The sequence below is a fragment of the Patella vulgata genome, chromosome 4 (assembly GCF_932274485.2).
Source record: "Patella vulgata chromosome 4, xgPatVulg1.2, whole genome shotgun sequence".
Classification (NCBI taxonomy): Eukaryota; Metazoa; Mollusca; class Gastropoda; family Patellidae; genus Patella; species Patella vulgata.
Genome location: NC_065882.2, coordinates 7,996,419 through 8,007,110, shown reverse-complemented (window position 1 = coordinate 8,007,110; position 10,692 = coordinate 7,996,419). Strand labels below are relative to the sequence as shown.

Genomic DNA, 10,692 nt, shown 5'->3' with positions numbered 1-10,692 from the left:
AAATCATGAAAATGACATATTTGTGTCAAGTGAACATTTGTCACATACATGTACATGCATGGAGTCGAAGAAACCATGTCACTTGACAGACGGTGACGTTATGATCCCAGAGTCATACACAATGTAGACTATTTATGCCCTATCAATATTTGAATAAAATATTGTTAAAAAAAAAAAAAAAAAAAATACATTTCACATGCATAATTCTCTTTCTTTTTTTCCTCAGTTTTTGCTGGTGGTGGTTGCCATAGCGTGGTGTTATGTTATAGCTGCAGGAAGATATGCATCTTTAAAATTTCTACCGAACAACACGTCCTGATAAAAAACTGTTTAATATCATTATTAAAAAATGGAAGTTATTAATGAAAGTGCTGCTTTGTTGACTAATTATGAAGTCTATAGTCTTCTTACGGACATTCAAAATGGCAGAGGACAAAAAAAGCCTAATAAACATCAACAGAATCTAGCCACTATAACTTACGAGACTGTAAAATATTTGGAAAACACTCCATGTAAACTTCAAGATCCTGATATTCTTGCGAAATTTACGAAGGCTGTGGCACCGTTTAAATTAATGAAAGCTGAAACTCTTCAACTCTTAAATCATCGTCCGAAAACGGCCGTAGAAATTCAGTTAATAATCGAGGAAAGTGAGGAGAGGTTAACGGAAGAGCAGATTTACGAACTTTTAGAGATTATTTCAACTAATGTACCTGGAACGGATGAAGTAGAAACAACAGAAATGGCCGAGGTTGAGGTCATCAACGAGGACATTAGAGAAGATACGGAAATGGAAGCTGAAGATGAATATGATGAAGATGAAGAGGTTGAAGTAACTGATGAATTAATTGTTGAAGATAAAAATGATGTTCAAGTTGGAGAAGAGGACAATGATGACGATTAAAAACTATAAAAAATTATATTCCTTTTAATGCTGTTGGTGTTGATCAAAGTTATTACAACTATGACCGGGTAGTATTTAATACAGCCATTCACCCATATATAGGGGTAGACTTAAACCATAACTGGGCACCCAAGATAGATTATCTAAAATAAGATGATATATGGTGGAGATTAAATAGTAAATACTACCTGGCCATACAACTCTTATATTTTGTGTTAAAGATGTGTTATGTAAGAGCTAAATCTTCCCATTGCAAGTCTTTTGATTGTTTTCAAATGTTATATAAATTATTTTTTAAACATTTATTCACATGGCAAGTCTCTAGAGCATCAGTGGCTGAGATATTGAATGGTTTAGACCATTTAATGTTAAAATGGAAAATAAAGACTTTGTATGACAATTGAAGACATTAATCAACTCTCTAGACTATCAGATGGCTGAGATATTGAATGGTTTAGACCACCCACACCATTTAACATTAAAATAGAAAATCAAGGCTTTGTTTGTTATCATACCAATGACAATCAAAGCCAGCTTTGCCTATAATTTTTGTTTATATCTTTTTAATGCGATTGAATCCAATCTGGGACATTATCTATCATTGATTTCAATGACCAATAAGATGATGCCCGAAAAATTCTAATGACGAACAGTGCCTTTAATATTTTATGTGTAAATATACTGTATTTCAAAATCCCAGAAAACAACAAATTTGGAATTGACTTCAGAGATTGATTTGATATTGAAACAGTAACTCATACATAGACAGAAATATGTTTACTGTTGCCACATCGACCCTATTCACCCATATTTTCATGTGGACTTATTCTCATCACCCCTGTCCGTCCGGTCATTCATTTTGTTTTTGGACCCTCTACAGGTAACAATTTTTATCCTGTTTTGACAAAACTTGAAATATAGGTTTATATCTCAAAGATCTCGGTTTCTTTCGATATTAGTGCATATCGAACAATAACTTCCTGGATTATTGCCGCTGATTGTGCAAAAAATATCATTTTTAGCTTATGGACCCTCTTGAGGCCACAACTTTAAGTACATTTTAAAAACCGTTCAAATATATCACCGTTACACCACAATTACCATTGAGTTCGAAAGTATGTAATACCAAAGTTTTAAACGATTTTGCCAAAACTTAAAATATATGTTAATATCCCAAAGATCTCGCTTCCTTTAGATATTGACGCATATCGGACCGTAACATCCTTGGCGTATCTTGTGTGGCAATCTCTTGTTATTAGCCAAATTTACCGATCCTAAATTTCAGTCATTGCAACGGTCCGAATTGCCATTATTTTCAAGACGTGTATTCAATAATTACGCTAGAATACTCGTAAATCGATAATAAACACTTTTAAATGACATCAGAAATACTGAATTGATGTAGGTTATAACATTATTAAGTTATTAGTTCTATCCAATCTTTACCCACAAAAAGATTTCTTGAATGACTGTATTTGGGTGGTGGGGGTGCGAGTAACCCAATCTGATTAAAACACAGATCCGATTTCGTTTGTTTTTTTTATAGTTAAAAATTCCGTTTTGTCTTTACTACACTAGGATCTGGAAGAGTTGTTATATTGCCCCGCGTTCTGGATGAAGTGAGGGATTAGCCAATGAAACTGTCTGTTACAGCAAGTTTTTGGCGCGAGGTACACAGAACTGTGGGTAAACCACTAAAAATATCAACGCTGATTGGTTAATCAAATGTCTGGCGTCATAGGGTCAAAAATTGCTCTATGAACCCTGACACGACCTTCCACTACAACCGGTCAGATATTCATGCAGTAGAGGCCATCTAACGTATAAAAAAACAAAATGGCTGTTAATCAGACTGCAAGTAACCATAAACACAGGTATATTTTTTATTGGCCTAATAGTTCTTGTAACCATATTTATTGTGGAATCATGTTGAATTCAACACATAGTTCTGCCATATTTATTGTGGAATCATGTTGAATTCAACACATAGTTCTGCCATATTTATTGTGGAACCATGTTGAATTTAATAGATAGTTCTGCCATATTTATTGTGGAACCATGTTGAATTTAACAGATAGTTCTGCCATATTTATTGTGGAACCATGTTGAATTTAACAGATAAGACTTTATTTTTAATAACCTTATTCTTGTTTTAAATTTGACTTATATGTACATGTACATGTTTATATAAATATTGATAATTGATTTTTATTTAAATTTTCACATGTTAAATTGTTATCTGTTACATGTAGGTGTTATTGTTAAATTAATTGAAATGGATTAGTAAATTAAACATACATTATGCAAGAGCTAAATCTGTCTATTGCAGGTCATTCTTTAGGCCGGAAATGTTTTCTAAATTATTAATTAGACATTAATTTAACTTATCCAGGCCATAATCAACTCTCGATGGCATCAGATTTCTCTGATATTAAATAGATTCGAACAGTTCAGCCATATTTTGAATTAATCTAAAAATGGAGGAGCGAGACTTAGCTTCGAACAACAAGTAAGGTGCTTGAAATTATTGCACACGTCTTGTCAAACCTTCAAAGGCTAATATCTTCGCTCGCAATAGAGCAATTTGAATGAAATTTTCAAATTATTCATTTTACATTATCTATTTTCGACCTATTATAGCAAGAATGGCTAGTTCTTTCTCTAAAAATCACATATAAATGCATCTTTAAATGTATTCATAACAGTGGCATACCGTAGCTAGAATGACTGACAACCTTTCTCTATTTCTCCTAAACCAATCGATGGTGTTGATTTTGAGTTTAGTCAGACTGAAGTAGCATGTTAAAGGGAGATAATTTAGATGTTTTTGATGGATTGTGCTATTAGGAAAATTTTGCCCCCCAACAGTGGCGCTACCGCCTACTCTTGTTTGGATTTCCAACTATCAGGCATACTCCTCGCAGTGTTTCCTTTGATTATACCTAATCCCACTTAACACTGCTATAAAGAAAGCAAATTTCTGTTCCAAATTATGACTGGTCAATAGTCCGATTAACAACCAATAGCTAACTGCGTAACAATATCATTACGCTTTAAACAGAGCTCCAAATTGGACCAAATATGTTTACATAACATTACGTTATGACTCATGATTTTATTATGCCCAATTAACCAGTGCATAGCAGAATATTGCAGAAAAACTAATTGCGTGACAAACAAGGCTATCGAAACAAATACAATGTAAACAATACAATTTGGAGACGAACAATAATTTCACCGTTTTTAATACCTTAAATCACTGTCCAAAGTTTTAGGGAAGACTCCAGATTTAAGGAAGGGCTGTCATGTTGCTGTACTTGGGATAGATTTGATTGAACAGGAAGAATAGACACACTCCCTTAAAAGGTCAAGTATCAGAAACCAATCCAGCAATGGCCAGAGGGATTTCTCGGGCCATTGCTTCAGGAATATGACTGTCAGGGGTTGCCAATAGTACATGATACCTTGATTGATCGTACTAACCGTATGACTAGACACCTTTCCTGACCATGCTCTGATTACCCTCCTTCCTGACTATGCCCTGATTACTCTCCTTCCTGACTATGCCCTGATTACCCTCCTTCCTGACTATGCCCTGATTACCCTCCTTCCTGACAATGCCCCGATTACCCTCCTTCCTGACTATGCCCTGATTACCCTCCTTCCTGAACCAACCTGACTGACCTATTCAAACTTACTTGGCCAAGAACAGGATTGAACCCGAGATGTTACTGGGCCACCATATCATGCAAGTATGTTAAAGAACAATATTGGTGTCAGTCATTATAAAATATGTGATAGAGCTCTTAAATACATTCCAAATATATCGAATAATGACTGACACCAATATTGTCCTTTTATATCATCAATTGGGTATGTTTAAACAGAGTGAGAGAAGAGAGACAAACTAGGTCATCTCGGGACTAACATATTGTTCAATTTTATTTCAATAATTTGCTTGCGTGTAGGGGTCTTTAGCAATGGGAGGAAACCGGAGAAAACCCACGAGGTTGGACAGGCCACCCTACTCCTTGTCACGTACAACCAGGGAATCGAAACCATGCCAGTTGACTCAATAACAGACCTTATGACACAGCACACGCGTGCTAACCATTCAGCCATCCAACTCCCCATGCTTAAACAGATTTGTTCAAGTGATTTGGTCTAATCCAACATGCTGGATGGAGCAGTGTCTAGATGTACGGACAAGACACAAAATAGGTTGCCAGGCAATGAAACATACACCCACAGCACCCAAGTTGAGATAATAATAAAAAAAACAAACCTGATGCACAAATTCATAATATTATAATATTAAGATTTATTCTGTAAATTAAATCATAAGAAAAAAATCTAACTTCTGTTTTCATGACATATTATTGTCGTTAATTGTTCAATGTTTCAACCACCGAACGTTTATTTACAGTTTCAGTATCTATAAACAGTTCAATTCACTCGATACACACAGTTATTCCATACTACTAGTTTTAACATTATGTAACGCCGTTCGCGACTTGAAGTCACGTTCACAAAAGTCATCATCCTGTTTTTGTGGTATTGGTTCTCGTCCCTAAAATAAAATAAAAGTTAATCATTTTTACAATTGAGATTGAGAGAGAAATGGCGTTTATTTAACATCAATAAACTAGGTTATTTCGGGAACATTTTGTTCAATTTTTTTATTTCAATAATTCACGTGCACATGGGGGTCTTTAGCAGTGGGAGGAAAACCCATGAGGTTGGACAGGCGACCCTACTCTTTATCACGTTCAAGTTGGGCATCAAAACCACACCAGTTGACTAAATGACAGACCTTATGATCTAAAGTGCACCTCACACCCGTTAATTGAAAGAAGAGGATAGAAATGGGGTTCAACCTCCACTCACACAAACTAGGTCATTTCGGGACTAGCGTATGTTTCAACTGGACGGGCGACCCTACTGCTTGTCACTTGACTCCATGACAGACCTTATGATCCAACACACATATCTGAATCTAAACTGATGTCCAAAATAAAGTATACACTGTGCATTTTGTGCTGCATCAACCAAAGTTGTTTTTCCATGGTATACGGTATTTGGGTAGAATGTCATTTTGTTTCACATTTTTATTTTGCTTAGAAATGTTGAGTTTGGACGCAAGAGACAAACTAAGTAATGCTTTATCAAATGTTTTTAATCTAAACAAAACTTAGTCATACTTTTAGTGTGTATACTTTCTTTTAGTCATACTTTTTTTGACAGCATAATCAACAAGTACCTACCCTAACATACGGTTCAATTTTATTTCAATAATTCGCTTGCACATAGGGGTCTTTAGCAATGGGAGAAGACCGGGGTACCCTTAGAAAAACTCACAAGGTTGGACAGGCAACCCTACTCCTTGTCACGTTCAAGTACGGAACCACGCCACTCGATTCAATGAATCAATGTTTTGTTTTTTTACAGCACAATAAACATGTACTTACCCTAACTATAATAGGTTTACCATAATACATGTACCAGCCATCTTGTTTTGTCCAATCCTGAAAACAGAAAAATAGTATCAAAATATTCACATGGGGTCTAACCTCCTACTTTTCTGCACCGACTGGGCTATTGAACACGGGCCATACCCCATGCGGTAATTTTTGCCCGGACATCAAATTTCATTTTCACAGCTGTTTCAGCTGCAATCTGATTAAAACACAGATCCAATTTCGTTTCGTTTTTATAGTTCAAAATTTCGATTTTACTTGTCTTTACTACACTTGGATCTGGAAGCGCTGTTATTTAACTCGTGTTCTGCTTGAAATGAGGGGTCAGCCAATCAAATGGTCTGTCGAATCGAGCGTTTGACCTTTTTTGCGCGGAACTGTGGGTAGACATTAGCAGCAATAGAAATCAAAACAAAGCAAAAGTAGATAAAAAAAACATGGCGGTCGCAAATTGGTTAATCGAATGACCGATGTAATCGGGTCAAATGTTGCTTGCTTGGTACCGTCATAGAACGTGAACTCCCACTATAACTTGTTAGATCTACATGTAGTGTAGGCCATCGAAAGTATAAAAAACGAAACAAAATATAGAATTATATTTTAATTAGATTGTTTTAGCCGCTGATCAAAATTTGAGTGATTTTGAATCACTTGCAAATCATAATATTGTAAAAATTAAATGTCTAAAAGAAACAAAAGTTCAATAATGTATTAACAAAGATATGATGAATTTAACATTTTACAATATACAATATCCTTGACCTTGGCAGATCATTTAAACAACGGCACATATAAGGGAAATGAAATAAAATGGGGTTTAACGTCCTACTATTCTGCTCCGACTGGGCTAATGAAAACATTCGTATGTCATAGAGTGTGCTATGAGGGAAATTTTGCCATGGCCTACTCTTATATCGAATTCCATCTACCAAGGGATCTTTTACGTGCATGCCAATGTATACACAAGACCTCAGTTTTTCATCCAATCCAAATGACTAGCGAGCTGTCCTTGCACAAGACCTTCAGCATCTTACCCACTTGGAAATGAAATGGGATTTAACGTCCTACTGTTCTGCTCCTAAACTGGGATAATGAAGACGGGCATACGCCATACAGTGTGCTATGAGGGAAATTTTGCCCGGGCAGCGGCACTACAGCCTACTTTTATATCGAATTCCAACTGCCAAGGGATCTTTTACGTGCACGCGACCTCGTTTTTTTCGTCCCATCCAAACGACTAGACAGCTGTTCTTGTCCTGCATCACTGACAAGGGGAAACCACGTTACCCACTTGGCCACCGTGGCTACAACACATATAAGTGTTAGGTAAAATCATTTGATGGGCCTCTTTTATCGCCACACTTTAATGGGCCTATTATTAATCCCATTCAATCCAAATTGGGAGATTACATCCATTCGGCCACTCAACCAACCAGATTCCCTATAAACTTACATTGTGATGGTATTTCACCTGTTACCAAGCGACATACTTACACTGTGATGGTATTTCACCTGGCACCAAGCGACATACTTACATTGTGATGGTATTTCACCTGGTACCAAGCGACATACTTACATTGTGATGGTATTTCACCTGGTACCAAGCGACATACTTACATTGTGATGGTATTTCACCTGGTACCATGCAACGTACTTGCATTGTGATGGTATTTCACCTGGTACCAAGCAACGTACTTGCATTGTGATGGTATTTCACTTGGTACCAAGTCATATAAATAGTAACTACATGTACATGTAAATTCCTGATTAACTTACATTGTGATGGTATTTCAACTGGTACCAAGCAACATAACCGACACCGATACAGGCAGCAATTTTGGGGATAATACTTCGTCCTCTAGCTGTTAAATGATCACCCTGAAAATAAAACACAAAATCAGATCTCTCTGTTTCGGCAGTAAGTTAACGATGTCAAAACTTTACACAACACAATTAATTACCTCCTGATTAGAGCTAATGACGACGGGCATACACCCAGTGTGCTTTGAAAGAAATTTTGCCAGGACTGCAACTGAATTTCAACTGTCAGTGCATTTATTTTCATGGGTTCTTTTCGTAACGACTAGGCGCTATGACCCTGGAAATCCCAAAGAACTTTCACAGCCAACACCTGGAAGGAACCCGTGACCACCAGGTTGGCAAGCCACTTGCTTAGCACTTTATTGTCTTTATCCAGCACCTCACAGAAGTCACCCCTCACATTTTGTCTAAGTAATTGCTCTCGAGACTCAAGATCTGGGAAGTAATTAAACAGATCTTACTAAAAATGGTTTAACGGCTTTAAATATAATGTCCCATGGCTTTGCAAGTGTTCGTCGAAAGATATTCTTCTGATGTAATTCTGGAACATGTACTGGTTCGTTCGGTGACAGTATCTGATCTTTCACCCATTGCCGTCTCAAAGCCCTCACTTCATCTGTCATTCCCGCCCCTGCCAACCTATTTCTCTCATAGGGCACTGGCTCAATTGAAAAGCGTGGATACCGACTTCCTTTGTAACCAGCTTCCTTCTGCAAACGTAATTGCTTTTGCCATTCTCTTTCCCCAAAATTATCAAACGGCACTTGGTCGCCCATACTGATTTACCAAATGACCTTGGGTAAAGGGGGATAACTCACAATATAGGTAAACGGATGCAGACCACCATTAATTTCCCAATTGACTTAAATGCTGGTGTCTTTGCCCGGCTCCAAGCATGGACCTCACCGGACCTTTTATCCATTATGTAAATTTTTCAAAAATTTTCGTTTGACTGAAAACGTTTATGAAAACGTTTCAAAACAGACAGTACAACAAATGGCCATGTCTTTACTCCAAATTTTGCATGGTAACCCACTGATGTTTCAGATCCACAAACTTGAAGTAACATAATACATATAGACAACATATACACACAGTGACTATCTAAATGAAATTTGGTGGCAACTACATGAAACTGAAACCCTATACATGTAGCCTACTGTACTGTTGTATGAATGTAATATACACAGGTAATACATTCATACAAACAGTATATATAGATGTAGCCTATAAAAGTTACAGGTAGTTGCCACCAAATTTCATTTAGATCTCTTTATCAACAGCTCAAAACACATATAAAGCCACTGCCTTGGCAATCGATTTTGGTGGGTCAAAGAGGTTAATAAAATTGTAGGAAATCTCAGGCTGGATATAAATGGGTTTTACGTATTTCTTGATAGGCCTACTTTTGCTACAGTTTAGCAAAACATGTTGCTCGTTTTCGATTGAGTTTAAGTCGCTATATTTGCATAAACGTTGATCAGCTGGAATTTTTTCTATCGGCCCCTCTCTATTCCTATGCATATGCCTACTAAAAACATGTAACTATTGTCCGTAGGCCTACTTGTATCACCATAACCAACCTCTGTAATAATATTTTGTAATTTATAATAATAATAATAATGAATTTGTATAGCGCCTTTCATCTAGAACTGTTCTACTCGATGGTGCTGAGCTGCACTGTCACGTTTGGTATTCACAGTTAAGTAAGTTAGTCTTCAAGGATAATTTAAAGGACTCTGGATTCCTTTAATGTTGCTGGGAGTTTATTTCATTGGATGGGTGCTGCCGCTGAAAATGTTCTATCACCACATGACACTTTCAAAGTTTTTGGAACAACAAGGCTGTGTTTTGATGTTGATCGAGTTGTTCTTTCTCCACTTTTGATTTGTATAAGATCACTAAGGTAGTTAGGAGCTAAACCATGGATGCCCTTGTAAGTGAGGAGGATTAATTATCTTATATTGAATACGTCTGTTTATGGGGAGCCAGTGGAGGGATTTGAGCACAGGTGTAATGTGGTCGCATAGTCTTGTTCTGGTGATCAGACGTGCAGCAATGAATTGCAATAGTCCAATCTAGTTGTGATTAAAGAGTTCACTAACAGTCTAGATGTGATTAAAGAGTTCACTAACAGTCTAGATGTGATTAAAGAGTTCACTAACAGTTTAGATGAATCTGTATTTAAGTATTTTCATACACGACCAATGTTGAACAGCTGGAAGTTACATGCCTTTGATACCGCTGCAACTTGTATAAATAGTAGATAGAATTGGTCCCAATAGACCGATCCTTGGGGAACACTAAATTTTACTTCGGCTGGATTTGATTTAGCATTGTCTACATATACAATCTGATTACGATTAGATAAGTATGACGGAATAAGCTTTACAGCAGAGTCAGATAATTGTAACCTTTATTTGAGTCTGTGAAGTAAAATATGATGATCAATAGTGTCGAATGCTGCAGATAGATCAAGCAAAGCAAACA

The 10,692-nt window shown here is 36.7% G+C and overlaps 1 long non-coding RNA gene across 1 annotated transcript; it reads right to left on the bottom strand.

The window, feature by feature from the left end:
• Positions 1 to 5,390: 5,390 nt before the first annotated feature.
• On the bottom strand, positions 5,391 to 7,854 carry LOC130012547 (uncharacterized). The gene is made up of 3 exons (XR_008788017.1): positions 7,835 to 7,854; positions 6,373 to 6,429; positions 5,391 to 5,474 (listed from the first exon to the last, which is right to left on the bottom strand). It is a non-coding gene; the product is annotated as an uncharacterized LOC130012547 (long non-coding RNA).
• Between the last annotated feature and the right edge of the window lie 2,838 nt (positions 7,855 to 10,692).